Source organism: Ranitomeya imitator, chromosome 8, assembly GCF_032444005.1.
Source record: "Ranitomeya imitator isolate aRanImi1 chromosome 8, aRanImi1.pri, whole genome shotgun sequence".
Classification (NCBI taxonomy): Eukaryota; Metazoa; Chordata; class Amphibia; order Anura; family Dendrobatidae; genus Ranitomeya; species Ranitomeya imitator.
The window spans coordinates 117,540,475-117,561,620 of NC_091289.1; the positions used below are offsets into that span (position 1 = coordinate 117,540,475).

Genomic DNA, 21,146 nt, shown 5'->3' on the forward strand with positions numbered 1-21,146 from the left:
TGAAATAAGTATTTTATCACGTACCAACCAGCAAGAAGTCTGGCTCTCACTGACCTATTAGTTTTTCTTCAAGAAGTCCTCTATGATGACACAGCATTTTATCTTAATTAATAACCAGACATCTATTTTCCCAACTTGGAGTCCAAACATTTCAGAAAATTAGGGTCAGACACCAGGAAAAGTGACATCAATTGACACACAGTAGAAATGTTATAATGACACCACATGGATGAATGGGACAGGGCCTTGCCTAGCATTTCTAGCTTACAAATTGATTAGTAAGAGGTGGATGACTGACAGGTGTATGCAGGACTGCCACCAGGAATTTCAGGGCTCCAAACTGGCAAAATTTCCTGGTCCCTGGAAACTCTGCCCAGGCACCACAGCAACTCTGCCTCCACCCCAAACCTTCCACTTTTCCACTGCCTACTCTTGTAAAAGCTCTACTTATTCATTACGTCCTCCTCACCAATCACACATTAACAGTTCCCCTTGAACACCAGATTACAGACATAGTCATCAGCTTTTGTTTTGGCCAAAAGATGTTTTAAGCCTACCACCACGACAAGGTAGGCTTTTTTGGCATGGCCCTACTCTACTCTAACATATTAAAAATGTCTTAAAATATATCTTGTACTCTTTTTAGGTATATTTTATTTATTTTTCTTTTAGGGAATGTGTCACATACATTTTTTTTAAACTGACCAATAATTCCACCTACAAGAGACAAATACTGTTAGGGCTTGTGGAATACACCAAATAATATGGAGGAAGATGTAAGGTCCGTTCACAGCCTGGGGTCCTCCGTGGAGAGATAACAACTGCTGCATTGTAATGGTGGACAGTATATGGCGGTATAATGAGAACACACACGGTATGTGTGGATGCGAACCCCATTGGGCCACAAAACCGCAAAGTGAACACTAGTGTTTGGTGACAAGACTCTGCCCCTAGGACACAAGGTTAGAGTTCCTCTAGACCCACTAGCGCTTGGCGCTGCAACTGCGGTGCCAGAGAGAAAACTAACTTAATAAAGATTTGGCGCACTGAGTGCATGCAGTGCCGCTCTGGCGGACGCCACTAACTGCCCTAACTAGGTATAGGAAAAGCACACTAGTTGCGCACGGTGCAGCCCTGGCAAACGCTGCTTATGATGCTGTAGGATCGTGCCTCGTGCTGGATGGTACTAACTGGCACTAGTCAGCTCCAAACAACCAAACCACATCCAACAACGCAAAACAAGGGGTTGATTAGGAGCTTTCACCGGGTGACATACATACATTCACACATATCCGATTTTAATTTATACTAATGCATGGCCCAGCGGCCATGCAAACCTTTTATATGTGACCTCCGACCTCCAATGTGAGGTCGTCCCACAGGCATGCTCATTAGACAAAAAGCAGGACTTAGTCCCTGCAGCATCTGCTCGCCACTGATTAATGCTGGTTACAGTAGCTGGACCTGGGACTGCAGCAGTAACCAGACGCACAGCATCAGCTTGAGCAAGATGCTGTGCTGGGACCAATGTCTCAGCTGAGCAGACTCCTCTTCTGCTAGGGAAGAATGGGAGACTGCAGAGGACATGGTTCGAGATTCCCCCTGTGCAGCGTCAGGAACTCAACACCTAACAAATACCGCCACATCATGACATTCGAACAACATATTACCACTAGAGATGGGTGGACATCTGGTTGTTCAGGTCCGATGGGATTGCTGAATAGTTACAAAAAGTTCATGTTCGGGTACCAGAACACTACCCGGACCCCATTCACTTGAATGGGGGGCCTGGACATCCAGTGTTTTCCATGCTGTCATGTGCATGACAGCGCAGCAAGCACCACTTCTGATCGGTGATGAAATCATCCCCGCCGGTCAGAGAGCTGCTTTTGCCACCAGTCAAAATACAGCGTGAGTGCTCAGCTGTGATGAAGTATAAAGTTTACCTATGGTCACTGGTGTCAGCTGATTGGACTACAGCAAGAGCAGGAGAGGCTGATGGAGTAATCATTTGCCGTCTCCTGTGTTTTACATAATCAAAAAAAAATGGCATGGGTTCCCGAGTATTTAGAATAACCAGCCAGGCAAAACTCACAGCTGAGGGCTGCAACCCTCAGCTGTCATCTTCAGCAAGGCTGGTTAGCAAGAATAGAGGGGTCCCCATGCTGTTTTTTAAAGTATTTAAATAAATCATTTAAAAAACAACATTTTTAGCCTTGCTAAAGCAGACAGCTGGGGGCTGGTATTCTCAGGCTGGTAACGGGCCATGGATTTTGCCCCCAGCCTAAAAATAGCAGCACGCAGCTGCCCAGAAAACGCACATCTATCAGATGTGCCAATTCTGGGACTTTGCCTGGCTCTTGCCACTTGCCTTGTAGCAGTGGCAAGTGGTGTTAATATTTGTGGGGTTGATGTCACATTTGTATTGTCAGGGGACATCAAGCCCATGGCTTAGCAATGAAGAGCTGTCTAGAAGACACCTATTAATTACTAATCATATACTGTAGTTGTATGGTAAAAACGACACCGCCAGCATTTTATTAGAAATGAAACAAAACACACTTTTACTTTCTTTATTTAAAAAATAACAAACACAGTTAAACACATCAAACATCTATTCCACCGAAGCCCTCGTCTTCAATAATAAAACAAAAATAAGAAATGGCAATATCCTTCACCTCTCCATCATTCTGTCCCATGCCGTAATCCATGTCTGGGGGATAAACAGTTTTCAACCTGGATGTGCCAAAATGCAACCGTCCAGGTTGAGAGCCACTGGTGATTGAACTGCTGCGAGTGCATCAAGGTCACCTCTGGTCACTGAGGCTGTGTTCCAAGCCGGGCTGAGCTGCTGTGACCTTGGTGAGATCCCTGCTAGCACCATGAGAAAATCTCATACTGTGATTTTTTTTTCTCCACAAACCAAATTTGGTCTGTAGAAAAAATTGCAGATCTGCACTGCCACATAGTATAATATTGTGCCGAGTGCTATCCGGTAAACCATCAAATACACATGGCCGTGTTATACTCATGTAAGAACAGAGCCTAAGAGGCATTTTCTTCCTGCAGATCTTCTCCAATTAGCCTCTCTAGCTGGAGTCATATATATATGCTGTATGTACACTGCTCAAAAAAAAGGGAACACTAAAATCCCATATCCTAGATATCACTGAATGAGATATTCCAGCTGAAAATCTTTATTCATTATATAGTGGAATGCGTTGAGAACAGTAAAACCTAGACTGTGGAGACCTGGGTGTCGTAACCAGTGCCTTTCCCCCTCCCATCACTCCTGTAATGAAACACACACAATCCTAGGTGGGTTGAACAGGTCGGTCACAGTTTATTAATTAAATAAGCAGAGAAAGGCAATTACATATCATAACAGGCGGCTCCCACCAAGCTCCTGTCCGTGATCGACAGGGGAATTGGCCCAATGAGCGGTTACGACCTTTGCCCTCCTCTGCTTTTTCCGCTGTGACTTCATAAAGATTACTAAGTTTAGTTATATCAACATACGTATATACATTTTTTTTTTATATATATATTGCAATAGAATTTACAAATTTACATTATCCCGCAGGTTAGTATCGCCATTAGCCCTTGAAAGGGAGGGAGGGTGGGACAAAAGCTTCCAGGTGACCTCCAGGAGGAAAAGAGGAAGTTCCCAGCCGGACACCTGGATTTAACCCCTGCAGGAGTGGCCGTAGGACCCCTCCCCTCTAGTGACCACTGGCCGGCTGGGGATCTCCTAATTAGTGCATCACTAAGGGGGAGTGATGCTAGGGGGGAACTGGCACTGACATCATTTTAATGCTGTTCTATCTGTGTGCTCCCCAGTCAGAGGCGCGCTCCTTATACAGAACCGCGCCTGCCAGACTTTGGAGACCTGGTTGTCGTAACCAGTGCCTTCCCCCCTCCCATCACTCCTGCAATGAAACACACAGTCCTAGGTGGGTTGAACAGGTCGGTCACAGTTTATTAATTAAATAAGCAGAGAAAGGCAATTACATATCGTAACGGGCGGCTCGCGCCGAGCTCCTGTCCGTGATCGACAGGGGAATTGGCCCAACAAGCGGTTATGACCTTTGCCCTCCTCCACTTTTTCCGCCACGGAGGATCCCGTGTATTACCTACACGGGACTCCGACCCCACCCATCAATGTTAGGGCCTGTTCAACCCCATCCTGTAAACCAGACAGAAAAATATCGAGGCCAATATCCGTTAGGTGAACTCCGTCCTGTCTTAATTGTGGCGTGTTATCCCCTTGTAGCTGGTGGTGACAAATCACGATACCGCCTCTTCCTCTCACACATTTTCCAATCCGAGCATTGAATTTACTCCTTGTCTGCTCTATGGCTTTTTTATCTCTTGCTCCTCGCCAAACGGCCCGTGGTGTTATATCCGACCACACCAGTATTATGTTCCTGAATAGACAGCTGAACCGTTCCATATCCGTTGTGATCCATTTGTACAATTCGGTCACCTTTTGTTTGCCTAGATAATTGCCACCCGCGTGTAACACCATTATCACCGGGTGTTCCGCCATCCTTGCTATGCCAACCATCTCCTTGAACACCTGTTTCCACTGGAGGCCTCTGATACCCCTCCAGTTCACTTTTATACCCGGGAGGTAAAGATTTGTTCCTCCTGGCTGCAGTTTTGCCCTTTTTTCGGCCCAGTATACGTAGGAATTTCCTACAACCCAAACTTCAACTCCTGTTAGAGACAACATATGTTTATTAAGGAAGTCGGGTCTTATGTATCTGGTGAAGCATGCGGACTTCCAATGACCCATTCTCTGCACTCCTGCCCTAGCTGCTTCTGTGGCCGCCCCTATTCGGAACAAATGTGTTCCATACTCCTTTGGATTTGTGCTGTTTTTTTCCAAGCATAGCTTGAACATTGCCTGGAATTGGTACTTGGTCATACCCGTCTGTATGAGTGAAGAAAAATCTACTTGCGTGTCTTATTACGGTGTATCTTTTAACAATTTTTAGCGGGCAAGCTGGGCCATCTGTAGAGTTAACCAGGACCCAAGTGCCCCTACCGGTGAGATCACATTTGGACTTTCTAACCCTGATGCGCAGGGCGTCGCTGCATATTACTATGTCCTCATTAATTAGGCCTCCTTCCGACGCGTTTTTTGACCGCGGTAGCAATTCACTAATGTGCAGTGCTCCAAAAAAGACAGTCGCAAAAGCTGACGATATGAGGGCCGCCTCATATTGCGATGAGCAGACTGACCGGGATATCGAAATCAGGTCATGCAATAGTCTCAGTGAAATGGGGAAGCGACATTCTTGGCTTGGCTGAAGCCTTTTCCAGCCTTTAATGGCTTGTTTTATGCAGAAGGGCTTAGTTACGTCTACCCATCCCAATCATTGAAAGAAAAATGCTAGCCCTGATAATTTCCGTTGTGCCGAGGTGCCTGACACCCTGCCTTCCCTCCACCGTAATAGAAAATCAGTCGTCACCGTGCTTCGTGCTCTGTTGCATTTATCAACTGGCCTACCCTGAATTATTGAGCACCACTCCTTCCAAGCCTTACCATACACCTGCCAGGTAGCTGGCGAAAGGAGGCCCGGATTAAGGGCATCAATGATTGGCCACTGTGTCCCACAGGGACAGTGGACACAGAATACCCCGGGGTTCCGCGTTGGGCTGCTGGATTCTGAAAGCCTGCCAATTGGAAAATAACAGTGGGTTAATGATATTATCATCTACTTCCGCCACCACGGTGGCTCTACACCAAATATTGTTTTCTAGGCATATCAGCGCTAGTCGGCGCAAGAGAGCGAGTATGGGCAAGGATGAGGATGACGTGTGTTTTAGACTCCTCGACATTTTCAGATTTTTTGTTTGGAAACGAATGTTCATGTTTTTCAACTGATAGGCCCATATCTCCAACGCTGCTACTACCGCAAACAATTCCCATAGGGCTGGGTCTTGCCCCCACTTCGCAGTCGTCCATTGCTCCAGGCCAATCAGATTTGCAACATTGGTTTTTATAAATTGCTGCAAAACCCTCTTTTTTGTTCCACCCTATTGTCAGCCCTAATTCCTTGCTTGCGATCTCTCTAACCATGACGCACGTGTGACCGTTGTACGATTGTAGGAACATCTGCCATACTAGCTGATCTGCCTTTAGCGAACGAGTGAGCCTAATTCTATGGCTGAGCTGCGAAGCACCTTTTGTTGCCAAAGATAGTCTGTGCGAGAATGCTCTGCCGACCGGCATTATACAGCAGGCGAACGTCAGTAGGCCCAATAATGCCTGCATTTGCTGTAGGGTTAGCTTGTTAACTTCGCGAAAGCCTTTCAACATTTGCTGGGTTTTTAGCATTTTATCCTTTGGTAAGCAGAAAACCATTGAATTGGTATCTATTTTGATGCCCAAGAAAGGCAATACATTACATGGTCCCTCCGTTTTCTCCGGTGACAATGGTACACCGAATTTATGTGAGATAGATTTGAATTTTTCTAGTAGATTGGAGCAGAGTTTAGAATTTCTGGGGCCGACGAACAAGAAATCGTCGAGGTAGTGAATTAGGGATTTGCTGCCCGTCTCGTACCGAACTACCCAATCTAGGAAGGAGCTGAATAGCTCGAAATAGTGACATGAGATGGAACATCCCATCGGAAGGCACATATCGAAGTATTAGAGCTGGTCCACTTTGCAGCCCTGAAGGTGGAAACATTCGGGGTGCACGGGTAGTAAACGCTATGCCGATTCTATGTCGGATTTGGCTAGCAGGGCGCCGGGTCCGGCTGCCCGGACTGATTCTACCACCTTATCGAAAGACGTGTATGTGACGGAAGCTTCTTCTGGGGAAATTGCGTCATCAACTGAATCGCCCCTTGGGTGAGATAGATGATGGATTAGGCGGTATTTACCGGGTTCCTTTTTTGGAATAATGCCTAACGGTGATATTTTGATGTTTTTCAAGGGAAGCGACTGAAAGGGGCCTGCTATTCTACCCAATTCTACCTCTTTTTCTATTTTTTGTCTAAGTATTTCAGGGAATTCACGAGCAGATTTTAGGTTATCGGATAGGGTTGGCATTCTTGTAAGCCTGAAGGGAATAAAAAACCCGTTGGAGAATCCCACTTGCAGCTGCTGAGCCACTTTCTTATTGGGGTAGAGATTTAGCCAGAGGGCCATCGTGGTTATGCTCACTGGGGTTCTGCCTTGTAGGCGCTTTGTATGGCTGACGAGTGCAACTTGATGCTGGGTGTCCCCCCCGCAAGCGGAGCAATCATGTCTGAATTTGCATAAAGCGTGGAAACGGCAGTTTCCCTTGTTGAATAACCAGCAGGCCCCGGGTTTTCACACGACCACTGAGTTCTGACCTGCGGCTGCAAAGTAATTCGTGGTCGTGGCTGAAAAGGGGGGCTGCTTTTGAGACAGCATCAGTCGCAACAACATGTCTGTTGCTTTAATTGGGGGGAGCCTACATCGGGCTGTAGGGCCAGACGCCTGCGGAACACCTCGACATACCGCAGCCAGGCTGAACCGCCATGCAACTTGTATGAACTATATATCATGTCCTGATATATAAACAATTCGGAGCAGCGTTCCGGATGTTTCTGGCCCATAATATAGCCCAATACTGCGAAGGCCTGGAGCCATTTATTCATGGTTAAAGCGATTCTTGATCTAGTTCTATCGTAACCCCTTTCGTTAGCTGTATCCACTGTTTGTTGGTCCGCTGATAACAGCGACCATATGTCAATATAATCGTTGATCCAGATTTTCTGTCTAGTTTCCTGATCTATATGCGCGCCTAGCGGGCTGATCCCACAGAAGAAGGTGTCTTTGTGTAGATTAGCGGACTGTGGTGCTGTATTGTTCACCACTTTTCCACTCGGATGTGATAGTTGTAGGATTAACTCCTTTATCGTAGAGGTTAATTCCATTCCCTTTTAGTTAACCCCTTAGCGTAACATTTCCTCGCTACCCTTGGAACACTCACCACTGTGTGACTCTGGACAAGTGTACTCCGATCCTGGAGGAAACCCGGCTCCCACTGATGTTGACGGTCTGATGTCACAGGACGGGGAAATTCTGGCTCCCGCTACAGCAAGTGACTGGCCGATGTGCTGGCCGATGCACTGAATATCGTGCATCGGAGCCTGATTACAACTACATAGTGGCGGATTAACGGCTCTGTCCAGCGACTGCATGGCAGTTGTTGTGGCTGGAAGCCGCAGGGGATTGTTCTCCCCGGTTGATGGCCATAGCATGTGCACTTGATTTTGAGGATTTGTCGCGTGCACGATAACTCCTATCCGGGCTCAGCGATAATTCGGAAACCCTTGGATGTTGCTGATGAAAGCCATTCTGAGGCTCGCGATCTTCGGCTCCTATGGGAGCTGCCGACACAAAAAGAGGACTTAAAAATCCTCCAAAAAATTCAAAAAAGTCACAGAGGAAAAAGCAGAGATGTTTACCTGCTGAAGCCTCCAACCAAATACACCAGCAGGGCGCAGCGGACCTCATCAATGATGGCAAACACACAGGTGCAAACAATACCGATGAAACAACCACTTTCAATCCAGTGTTGGCTGTTTGGCATTAGTGCACAAAAAGATAAGAGATACTAGTCTGTATATGGCATAATTCACACAAACAATGCAGAGCATCTGGTTTACAGCCTATTAGTAACGCACATACAGGCGGGCTGCCCAGTGCTACAAAATGCATGCTGTGCGAACAGGGGCCAATAGTTTACAGAGCCATCTTGGTCCGACTGCGCCCTGCAAGATAAAGTGCAAAAAGAAAACCACATATCAATGTATGTAAGGTATTAGTTTATATTGGGGCCTCAATACGTAAGCTGGCAACCCACGTCAAGGGTCCTTACAATTTGCCAGTCCTAACGCTAAACATAGAATAAAAGCTCACTGACACAAAAAGAGGACATAAAAATCCCCAAAAGATCTTCGGCTCCTATGGGAGCTGCGTCTGCGACGGTGACAGGAGGGGCGTTTAGAGAGGTAGGGCGAATGGCGATGGGAGTTATCAGAGGAAGATTGGGAGGACGTTTGGCGTCTACGCCTTCGTCCCCCGTTACTAAGCGGTATAATGGGGGGATTCTAACATTATTACGAGGGGGCTTATTGGCAGTATTCGGTCCCGTAGTGCTACTTAGCGGTTAACAGATAATTTTTATCAGTAATTTGGGTTGTTGGGGGATGTAAATGTGTCCGTGTTTGGTGCCATTACTGATATTTCGCAGTGATTCACGCTGTGCAGCTGTTGAGCGCCTTGATCGGTCCTATTGGACCGAACAATGCGCTCTTCAGCCGCCATGTAACCTCTACGGCCTGACCACTGATACCCCCAAACAGGCATTAGTGCTTTGTCTTCTGGGGGTAGGCTGGAGGTCAGGCCTGGTGGGAAATCAGCGTGCTGCTCGGTTGGTTTTACCGATGAGCGCGCTCTAGGGACAGTGTGGCATTAATGCCAGCCTCCTGGTTACCCCCTGCGGGCGGCATATATGTGCCTGCAGGGAAGGTAAGGGAGGACTGGCCAGCGCTGTTTTCAGCGCTGAGATGTGGTGACCGGAAGTGGGTGGGCGGAGCTTTTTCAGAGCGCCAGACCGAGCCCGAGGGAGCCGGAAGTCGCCGGCAGCTACGAGGCGGCGAGGCTGCCCCTCCCCGACCTGGAGCCACTCCGGGGAGTGGGGTAAGCAGGCATACCTCCTTCCCCCCATGCAGATGGGCAATTCTCCGGAGCCGTCAGGGGAAGGGGCGATGCCTCGCGCCGCCTGGCGCGGCCAGCCTGCTCACCGAAAGCAACTGCAGCAGCGGGGGAAAGAGGCGACGCCACCCGCTGCCCGGCACGGCCCGACGCCTCATCGACGAGCGGGACTATGATGTTTTCCCGGCGGGTGCGGCGCCCAGTGTTATGAACAGGTGATTCAGAACCACAATGGACCTTGTAGTTCAGAGCACACAAAGTGACCTGACAATTACCAAAAACATAGGATGAGCTCTGAGACGTGGGAACTCTGCTGACCGCAATCCCTAATCCTATCCAACCACACTAGAGGTAGCCGTGGAGCGCTCCTGACCAGTCCTATGCGCCTCGAGCACAGCCTGAGAAACTAGCTAGCCCTAAGAAAGAAAAATAAGCCTACCTTGCCTCAGAGAAATACCCCAAAGGAAAAGGCAGCCCCCCACATATAATGACTGTGAGTTGAGATGAAAATACAAACGCAGAGATGAAATAGATTTAGCAAAGTGAGGCCCAACTTACTGAACAGACCGAAGATAGGAAAGATAGCTTTGCGGTCAACACAAAACCCTACAAACAACCACGCAGAGGGGGCAAAAAGACCCTCCGCACCGACTAACGGTACGGAGGTGCTCCCTTTGCGCCCCAGAGCTTCCAGCAAGCAAGAAAAACCAATATAGCAAGCTGGACAGAAAAAATAGCAAACAAAAATAACACAAGCAAAACTTAGCTTATGCAGGATAGACAGGCCACAGGAACGATCCAGGAGAAAGCAGACCAATACTGGAACATTGACTGGAGGCCAGGATCAAAGCACTAGGTGGAGTTAAATAGAGCAGCACCTAATGACTTAACCTCATCACCTGAGGAAGGAAACTCAGAAGCCGCAGTACCACTCTCATCCACCAAAGGAAGCTCATAGACAGAACCAGCCAAAGTACCACTCACGACCACAGGAGGGAGCTTGGCCACAGAATTCACAACAGTACCCCCCCCCTTGAGGAGGGGTCACCAAACCCTCACCAGAGCCCCCAGGCCGACCAGGATGAGCCACATGAAAGGCACGAACCAGATCGGCAGCATGGACATCAGAGGCAAAGACCCAGGAATTATCTTCCTGACCATAACCTTTCCACTTAACCAGATACTGGAGTTTCCGTCTCGAAACACGAGAATCCAAAATCTTCTCCACTATATACTCCAACTCCCCTTCAACCAAAACCGGAGCAGGAGGATCAATAGATGGAACCACAGGTGCCACGTATCTCCGCAACAATGACCTATGGAACACGTTATGGATGGAAAAAGAAGCTGGAAGAGTCAAACGAAAAGACACAGGATTAAGAACCTCAGAAATCCTATACGGACCAATGAAACGAGGCTTAAACTTAGGAGAGGAAACCTTAATAGGAATATAACGAGATGACAACCAAACCAAATCCCCAACACGAAGTCGGGGACCCACACAGCGCCTGCGGTTAGCGAAACGTTGAGCCTTCTCCTGGGACAAAGTCAAATTGTCCACTACATGAGTCCAAATCTGCTGCAACCTATCCACCACAGTATCCACACCAGGACAGTCCGAAGACTCAACCTGCCCTGAAGAGAAACGAGGGTGGAACGCAGAATTGCAGAAAAACGGCGAAACCAAAGTAGCCGAGCTGGCCCGATCATTAAGGGCAAACTCAGCCAAAGGCAAAAAGGACCCCCAATCATCCTGATCAGCAGAAACAAAACATCTCAGATATGTTTCCAAGGTCTGATTGGTTCGTTCAGTCTGGCCATTTGTCTGAGGATGGAAAGCCGAGGAAAAAGACAAATCAATGCCCATCCTAGCACAAAAGGCTCGCCAAAACCTCGAAACAAACTGGGAACCTCTGTCAGAAACGATGTTCTCTGGAATGCCATGTAAACGAACCACATGCTGGAAAAACAATGGCACCAAATCAGAGGAGGAAGGCAATTTAGACAAGGGCACCAAATGGACCATCTTAGAGAAGCGATCACAAACCACCCAAATGACCGACATTCTTTGAGAGACGGGGAGATCCGAAAAAAAATCCATAGAGATATGTGTCCAAGGCCTCTTCGGGACCGGCAAGAGCAAAAGCAACCCACTGGCACGAGAACAGCAGGGCTTAGCTCGAGCACAAATCCCACAGGACTGCACAAAAGAACGCACATCCCGCGACAGAGACGGCCACCAAAAGGATCTAGCCACCAAATCTCTGGTACCAAAGATTCCAGGATGACCAGCCAACACCGAACAATGAACCTCAGAAGATAACTCTACTCATCCATTTATCAGGGACAAACAGTTTCTCCGCTGGGCAACCGTCAGGTCTATTAGCCTGAAATTTTTGAAGCACCCGCCGCAAATCAGGGGAGATGGCAGACAAAATTACCCCCTCTTTGAGAATACCCGCCGGCTCAGGCAAACCCGGAGAATCGGGCACAAAACTCCTAGACAGGGCATCCGCCTTCACATTTTTAGAGCCCGGAAGGTACGAAACCACAAAGTCAAAACGGGAGAAAAACAGCGACCAACGAGCCTGTCTAGGATTCAACCGTTTGGCAGACTCGAGATAAGTCAAGTTCTTGTGATCAGTCAAGACCACCACGCGATGCTTAGCTCCTTCAAGCCAATGACGCCACTCCTCGAATGCCCACTTCATGGCTAGCAACTCTCGATTGCCAACATCATAATTTCGCTCAGCAGGCGAAAATTTCCTGGAAAAGAAGGCGCATGGTTTCATCACCGAGCAATCAGAACTTCTCTGCGACAAAAGAGCCCCTGCTCCAATTTCAGAAGCATCAACCTCGACCTGGAACGGAAGCGAAACATCTGGTTGGCACAACACAGGGGCAGAAGAAAAACGACGCTTCAACTCCTGAAAAGCTTCCACAGCAGCAGAAGACCAATTGACCACATCAGCACCCTTCTTGGTCAAATCAGTCAACGGTTTAGCAATACTAGAAAAATTATTGATGAAGCGACGATAAAAATTAGCAAAGCCCAGTAACTTCTGCAGACTCTTCAGAGATGTTGGCTGAGTCCAATCATAAATGGCCTGAACTTTAACAGGGTCCATCTCGATAGTAGAAGGAGAAAAAATGAACCCCAAAAATGAAACCTTCTGAACACCAAAGAGACACTTTGACCCCTTCACAAACAAAGAATTCGCACGCAGGACCTGGAACACCATTCTGACCTGCTTCACATGAGACTCCCAATCATCCGAGAAGACCAAAATATCATCCAAGTATACAATCAGGAATTTATCCAGGTACTCTCGGAAGATGTCATGCATAAAGGACTGAAACACTGATGGAGCATTAGAAAGCCCGAATGGCATAACCAAATACTCAAAATGGCCTTCGGGCGTATTAAATGCTGTTTTCCATTCATCACCCCATTTAATGCGCACAAGATTATATGCACCACGAAGATCTATCTTGGTGAACCAACTAGCCCCCTTAATCCGAGCAAACAAATCAGACAGCAGCGGCAAGGGGTACTGAAATTTGACCGTAATTTTATTTAGAAGGCGGTAATCAATACAAGGTCTCAAAGAACCATCCTTCTTGGCCACAAAAAAGAACCCCGCTCCCAATGGCGACGATGACGGGCGAATATGACCCTTCTCCAAGGACTCCTTCACGTAACTCCGCATAGCGGCGTGCTCAGGTACAGATAAATTAAACAGTCGACCCTTAGGAAACTTACTACCAGGAATCAAATCGATAGCACAATCACAATCCCTATGCGGAGGTAGGGCATTGGACTTGGGCTCATCGAATACATCCCGGTAATCAGACAAGAACTCTGGGAACTCAGAAGGGGTGGATGATGAGATAGACAGAAATGGAACATCACCATGTACCCCCTGACAACCCCAGCTGGACACAGACATTGATTTCCAATCTAATACTGGGTTATGGACTTGTAGCCATGGCAACCCCAACACGACCACATCATGCAGATTATGCAACACCAGAAAGCGAATATCCTCCTGGTGCGCAGGAGCCATGCACATGTTCAGCTGGGTCCAATACTGAGGCTTATTCTTGGCCAAAGGCGTAGCATCAATTCCTCTCAATGGAATAGGACACTGCAAGGGCTCCAAGACAAACCCACAGCGCCTAGCATACTCCAAGTCCATCAAATTCAGGGCAGCGCCTGAATCCACAAATGCCATGACAGAATAGGAAGACAAAGAGCAGATCAAAGTAACGGACAAAAGAAATTTTGACTGTACCGTACCAATGGTGGCAGACCTAGCGAACCGCTTAGTGCGCTTAGGACAATCGGAGATAGCATGAGTGGAATCACCACAGTAGAAACACAGCCCATTCTGACGTCTGTGTTCTTGCCTTTCAGCTCTGGTCAAAGTCCTATCGCACTGCATAGGCTCAGGTTTATGCTCAGATAATACCGCCAAATGGTGCACAGATTTACGCTCACGTAAGCGTCGACCGATCTGAATGGCCAAAGACATAGACTCATTCAGACCAGCAGGCATAGGAAATCCCACCATGACATCCTTAAGGGCTTCAGAGAGACCCTTTCTGAAATTAGCTGCCATCGCACATTCATTCCATTGAGTGAGCACCGACCACTTTCTAAACTTCTGACAATAAATCTCATACTGACCCTGACACAGAGCCAGCAAATTTTTCTCTGCCTGATCCACTGAATTAGGTTCATCATACAGCAATCCGAGCGCCAGAAAAAACGCATCAATATTACATAATGCAGGATCTCCTGGCGCAAGGGAAAATGCCCAGTCTTGAGGGTCGCCACATAATAAAGAAATAATGATCTTAACTTGTTGAACTGGGTCACCAGAGGAGCGGGGTTTCAAAGCCAGAAATAGTTTACAATTATTTTTAAAATTCAAAAACTTAGCTCTATCTCCAGAAAATAACTCAGGAATAGGAATTTTAGGTTCTAACATAGGATTCTGAACCACTAAATCTTGAATATTCTGTACATTTATAGCGAGATTATCCATCAAAGAGAACAGACCCTGAATGTCCATGTCCACACCTGTGTTCTGAACCACCCTGATGTAAAGGGGAAAAGAAAGACAGAACACAGTGCAAAGAAAAAAAAATGGTCTCAGAACAACTCTTTTCCCTTTATTGAGAAGCATTAGTACTTTGGGCCTCTGTTATGAAAGGTAATTCACTACCACAATGGATATAGAGGTCAGCGCACATACAGTGACCTGGCAATAACCCAAAAAACAAGAACGAGCTCTGAGACGTGGGAACTCTGTTGACCGCAATCCCTAATCCTCTCCAACCACACTAAAGGCAGCCGTGGATTGCGCCTAACGCTGCCTATGCAACTCGGCACGGCCTGAGAAACTAGCTAGCCTGAAGATAGAAAATAAGCCTACCTTGCCTCAGAGAAATACCCCAAAGGAAAAGGCAGCCCCCACATATAATGACTGTGAGTTAAGATGAAAAGACAAACGTAGAGATGAAATACATTTGGCAAAGTGAGGCCCAACTTTCTGAACAGAGCGAGGATAGGAAAGGTAACTTTGCGGTCAACACAAAACCCTACAAAAACCACGCAAAGGGGGCAAAAAGACCCTCCGTACCGAACTAACGGCACGGAGGTACACCCTCTGCGTCCCAGAGCTTCCAGCAAGCAGTAAAAAACAAATTGACAAGCTGGACAGAAAAAAACAGCAAACAAATAGCAAAGAGGAACTTAGCTATGCAGAGCAGCAGGCCACAGGAACGATCCAGGAGGAAACAGGTCCTATACTAGAACATTGACTGGAGGCCAGGATCAAAGCACTAGGTGGAGTTAAATAGAGAAGCACCTAACGACTTCACCACATCACCTGAGGAAGGAAACTCAGAAGCCGCAGTACCACTTTCCTCCACCAACGGAAGCTCACAGAGAGAACCAGCCGAAGTACCACTTGTGACCACAGGAGGGAGCTCTGCCACATAATTCACAACAGTCCTCCAGTACTGTTATGAACAGGTGATTCAGAACCACAATGGACCTTGTAGTTCAGAGCACACAAAGTGACCTGACAATTACCAAAAACATAGGACGAGCTCTGAGACGTGGGAACTCTGCTGACCGCAATCCCTAATCCTATCCAACCACACTAGAGGTAGCCGTGGAGCGCTCCTGACCAGTCCTATGCGCCTCGAGCACAGCCTGAGAAACTAGCTAGCCCTATGAAAGAAAAATAAGCCTACCTTGCCTCAGAGAAATACCCCAAAGGAAAAGGCAGCCCTCCACATATAATGACTGTGAGTTGAGATGAAAATACAAACGCAGAGATGAAATAGATTTAGCAAAGTGAGGCCCAACTTACTGAACAGACCGAAGATAGGAAAGATAGCTTTGCGGTCAACACAAAACCCTACAAACAACCACGCAGAGGGGGCAAAAAGACCCTCCGCACCGACTAACGGTACGGAGGTGCTCCCTCTGCGTCCCAGAGCTTCCAGCAAGCAAGAAAAACCAATATAGCAAGCTGGACAGAAAAAATAGCAAACAAAAATAACACAAGCAAAACTTAGCTTATGCAGGATAGACAGGCCACAGGAACGATCCAGGAGAAAGCAGACCAATACTGGAACATTGACTGGAGGCCAGGATCAAAGCACTAGGTGGAGTTAAATAGAGCAGCAACTAACGACTTAACCTCATCACCTGAGGAAGGAAACTCAGAAGCCACAGTACCACTCTCATCCACCAAAGGAAGCTCATAGACAGAACCAGCCAAAGTACCACTCACGACCACAGGAGGGAGCTTGGCCACAGAATTCACAACAGCCCAGCCCTCCCCCATTGCCTGCAGGAGGTCACCTTAATGTCCGCGGCTGGAAGACCCTCGGCCCGCTGCATGGCAGAGAGGGGCTCCTGCACGGGGGTCTGCACTGCTCCAACCTCCGGACCACAGGGACGCTGCATGGAACACCCCCCAGCTGGCAAGCTGGTCAGCATCAGTGGTGAGTTAGCCACAAAGGGCCCTGGGGGTGCGGGCAGGAAGGAGGATGAGGCTGACCCAGCCAGACCAGATAAGGGGATTATGAGCAGGGGGTCAGGAGAGGGCACAGGAAGCTGAGCCCTGATGCCAGTGAAAAGGGCCTGAAGACAGTGCTCACCTTCCTGTGCCGCTCTCCCCTGTAGGGCCTCAACCAGGGGATCTGACATAACTGCAGTGACCAAGACAAAAGCTTCCAGGTGTCCTCCGGGAGGAAAAGAGGAAGTTTCCGGCCGGACACCTGGATTTAACCCCTGTAGGAGTGGCCATAGGACCCCTCCCCTCTAGTGACCACTGGCCGGCTGGGGGTCTCCTAATTAGTGCATCACTAAGGGGGGAGTGATGCTAGGGGGGAACTGGCACTGACATCATTTTAATGCTGCTCTATCTGTGTGCTCCCCAGTCAGAGGCGCGCTCCTTATACAGTACCGCGCCTGCCAAAAATGATCAATGTAAATCACAACTAATATCTCATGGAGGTCTGGAGTTGGAATGATGCTCAAAATCAAAGTGGAAAATCAAATTTCAGGCTGATCCAACTTCAGTGAAAATGCCTCAAGACAAGGAAATGAAGCTTAGTAGTGTGTTTGGCCTCCACGTGCCTGTTTGACCTCCCTACAATGCCTGGGCATGCTCCTGATGAGGCGGCGGATGGTCTCCTGAGAAATATCCTCCCAGATCTGGACTACAGCATCCGCCTGTTACGGAACTGCAACACAGAACTAGGGTAGAAAAGGAAAAACTGACCCTGCACTATGACTAGGCTGATACCCTACGATGGAGCGAGCGACCAATTTCTTGCGAATAGACCCACCGACGATCCTAGGTTAATCTTAAGCAAAGACCTATAGATAGGGGGAAGGGGGTCCCTAAAAGATCTAAGGGCTGGGTGCAAAAAACGGGTTACCTCCTAATAGAAAACACAGAGAAGGCTGCAGAACCAACTGAGAACAGAAACTAAGACCAGCAAAACCAGAAGTCCCAGTACTGCACAAATTACAACACAGAAGACAAAGCAAAGCACCAAGCCAGAACTCAAGCAGATTAACACTGTTGTCCAGCAAGAAATGGGAGGCAGGTGCTGGTTAATAAAGGGTGATACAAACACCTAACCCAAGAGACACCCAGCACCAGGGGAAAAAGACCAGCAGTCAGAACACCACAAGAAAATGGTGAACAGTCACAAACTAAACAGATTCTAACACCGCCAACTATTGGACATTCTGTGGTGCAACATGACGTTGGTGCATGGAGCAAGACATGATGTCCCAAATGTGATCAATCGGATTCAGGTCTAGGGAACAGGTGGAAGGCAGTCCATAGCTTCAATGCATTCATCTTGTAGGAACTGCTGACACACTCCAGCCACATGAGGTCTGGCATTGTCCTGCATTAGGAGGAGCCCAGGGCCAACCGCACCAGCATATGGTCTCAAAAGAGGTCTGAGGATCTCATCTCGGTGCCTAATAGCAGTCAAGCTACCTCTGGCGAGCACACGGAGGGCTGTGGAGCCCTCCAAAGAAATGCCACCCCACACCGTTACTGCTCCACAGCCAAACAGGTCATGTTGAAGGATGTTACATAAAACAACGGAGCAAAAATGTCCAAAACCACATAATTATAAAAGTATATAAAGTCTTTATTTAATATAGAAATAACACACTTACAACAATTATTGCAAAAAGTGCTGTATGCACTAAGCATTTAAAAGGACACCACAGGAAGGAGACATGACAGTGGCCAGGCATAGGTGGGGATACAAAGGTAAAAATACGTCCCTCATTCATTTACCAAAGAAAGGGTTAAAGCATAGGATCACATATACAGGGTCCAACCGGTATCCCCTTCATGAGAAGTTGCACAAATATAGTGCACAAAGTACAATAAATCAAAGATCCAGCTTACCCATTATAGTCAGCAAAGTAAGGTGCCCCCTCCTTGCCTGGCGCCATAGCTCTCCACGGCATCTACATGGTGTTGAGATGTGAGCACAACCCCCATCTGTGGACTTTGAGCACTCAGACCATCATCATGGAGTCGGTTTCTAACTGTTTGTGCAGACACATTGCACATTTGTGGAATGCTGCAGGGTTCTGGCAGTGCTCCTCCTGTACCTCCTTGCACAAAGGCTGGGGTAGCAGTCCTGCTGCAGGGTTGTTGCCCTCCTACTGCCCCCTCCACATCTCCTGGTGTACTGGCCTGTCTCCTGGTAGCGCCTCCAGCCTCTGGACACTACGATGACAGACACAGCAAACCTTCTTGTCATAGCTCGCATTGATGTGCCATCCTGGATGAGCTGCATTACCTGAGCCACTTGTGTGGGTTGCAGAGTCCGTCTCATGCTAACACTAGTGATGAGCGAGCACTAACATGCTCGGGTGCTCATTGCTCAGGTCGAGCAAATTGGAATACTCAGGTACTCGACCCGAGTAAAGAGCCCAATGTAAGTCTATGGAAAACCCAAGTATTTTTACCACGATCCCCCGAGGGTCTTTTTAAGGTCTAAAAACATCAGATATTTTGGAAACACTGCTCCAATTACATGGGTACATCGTGGGGATTGCCCTTGGAAGCATTTCTTACTCCTATGTCACATCTGTAAGCAATGTTGTCAAAGTTTCGCAACATTTTTACAGTTGCACCCAAAAACATACCAAAACGAAATCAAAATTGATTTTGCGGGGAAATATGTTAAGGTACATCCTTTCCAGGCTAATGACTTGAATATAAGGCAAAATAATTAACCCCAGACCGAAATGTTCCTCCAACACTTTTTCTTTGGTCACAAGCAGCATTTTTGATGCGCCTTTCAACTGTCCCATTACCAAGGAGCCGATCTCCTAGACTTGTAATGCCCATACACTAAGTGTATGGGTTGACAAACATTTCCCCATGGTGGCACATTTTTTAAACAATTTTTTTATGGGGAACATAGACAACTTTGCTAAAAAATTGACTGGCTGTAGCAGGACGGAACACGTTAAGGCTAGGTTCATACTGTGTTACAGCAGCCCGTTCAACACATACATTAAATGGGCTGCTGTAACGCAACTGCTGACTTTGGCACATGGCTAGCGCAGATAGAGCATCTGCTAGCTCTATCTGCGCTAGCAGTGACGGACCCGGAAACGCTGCCGCCCGCGTCTCAGGGTCCATCACTCAATGACCGCACATCCTTAGCACACGCCCGTTGTGACCGTGCGCCAGCGATGTGTCCGACACAGGAAGTAATGGCGGCCTTAACGGACTATGTTACACCGCGTTTATGTCACGGTGTAACGTAGTCCATCTAACGGACCGCTAAAACGCAGTATGAACCCAGCCTAACCCTGGTAATCTAGTGTCAGTGGATGATGAGCTGTGGAGGAAGGCCTCATTAAAAGTAAGCCCAATTTAAAGGAGCGGGTCTCCTCGACTTGAAATGCTCATACACAAAGTGTATGGACTGACCAACATTTCCCTATGGGTGTTAATTTAAAAAAAATTCATCCCAAAATAGTGCTTACTGTTTAGAGCTAGGTAACACACAGCAAAACAAGGAGAATGGAAGCCTCAAAAGCATACTTTGTAGCCCACAGATAGGTGAGGCGTTTTACGGAACTACCACACTGTAATATTTTATTTTTCTAAACAAAACAGTGTATAGATATAGGTAGTGGACAGACCAAAAATTGGAATGTATGCATGAAAAAAAACTATTTTTAGACTACACATAAAACGGCCGTCGGACGGAGATAACAGACTGTTTCAATATGTGGCCAGTATTTTTATAAATTTTCAAACCACAAAATACTGTATACACCCTTGGATATCCGACCAAAAACTGGAATGTATGGCTGAAAAGCCAAAATTTGAAGACCACAGAGAGACCAGACATGTGACTGAGATAACAGACTGTTTCAATATGTGGGATGTATTTTTTTTACAATTTTTAAAATCACAAAATACTGTATACAACAAGGGTAGCAGTGTAGCAGACCAAAAATGCAATGTATGCCTGCAAAGCAAGGATTTGGACACCACTGATGCACCATGCATCTGACGGAGATAACAGAGTGATCAAAATGTGTTCTTGATTTTTTTTGGCACACCAAAATTGTGTTCATAAGTAGGCTATGGCACTAAAATAAAAATATTTGGAGTAATAAAATTGTACAAACATTTCCCCGTGGGGGGCTACATTTTTAAAAAATATTTTATGGCCGTCACAGACACCTTTGTCAAAAATTGCACTGGCTGTAGCAGCACAGAACCCATTAACCCTGTTGATCTAGTGGTAGAGATTAGAGAATGAGGAAACATTGCTGAAGGCCTTATTAAAAACTAGGCCCAATGTTAAGGCGTGGGTCTCCTAGACCTGTAATGCCCATACACGGAGT

At 47.3% G+C, this 21,146-nt stretch overlaps 1 protein-coding gene across 2 annotated transcripts in view; it reads left to right on the forward strand.

The window, feature by feature from the left end:
• CFH (complement factor H) overlaps positions 1-21,146 on the forward strand; it is a 906,401-nt gene that overhangs the window by 425,011 nt on the left and 460,244 nt on the right. The gene's annotated exons all lie outside the window — the stretch shown is intronic.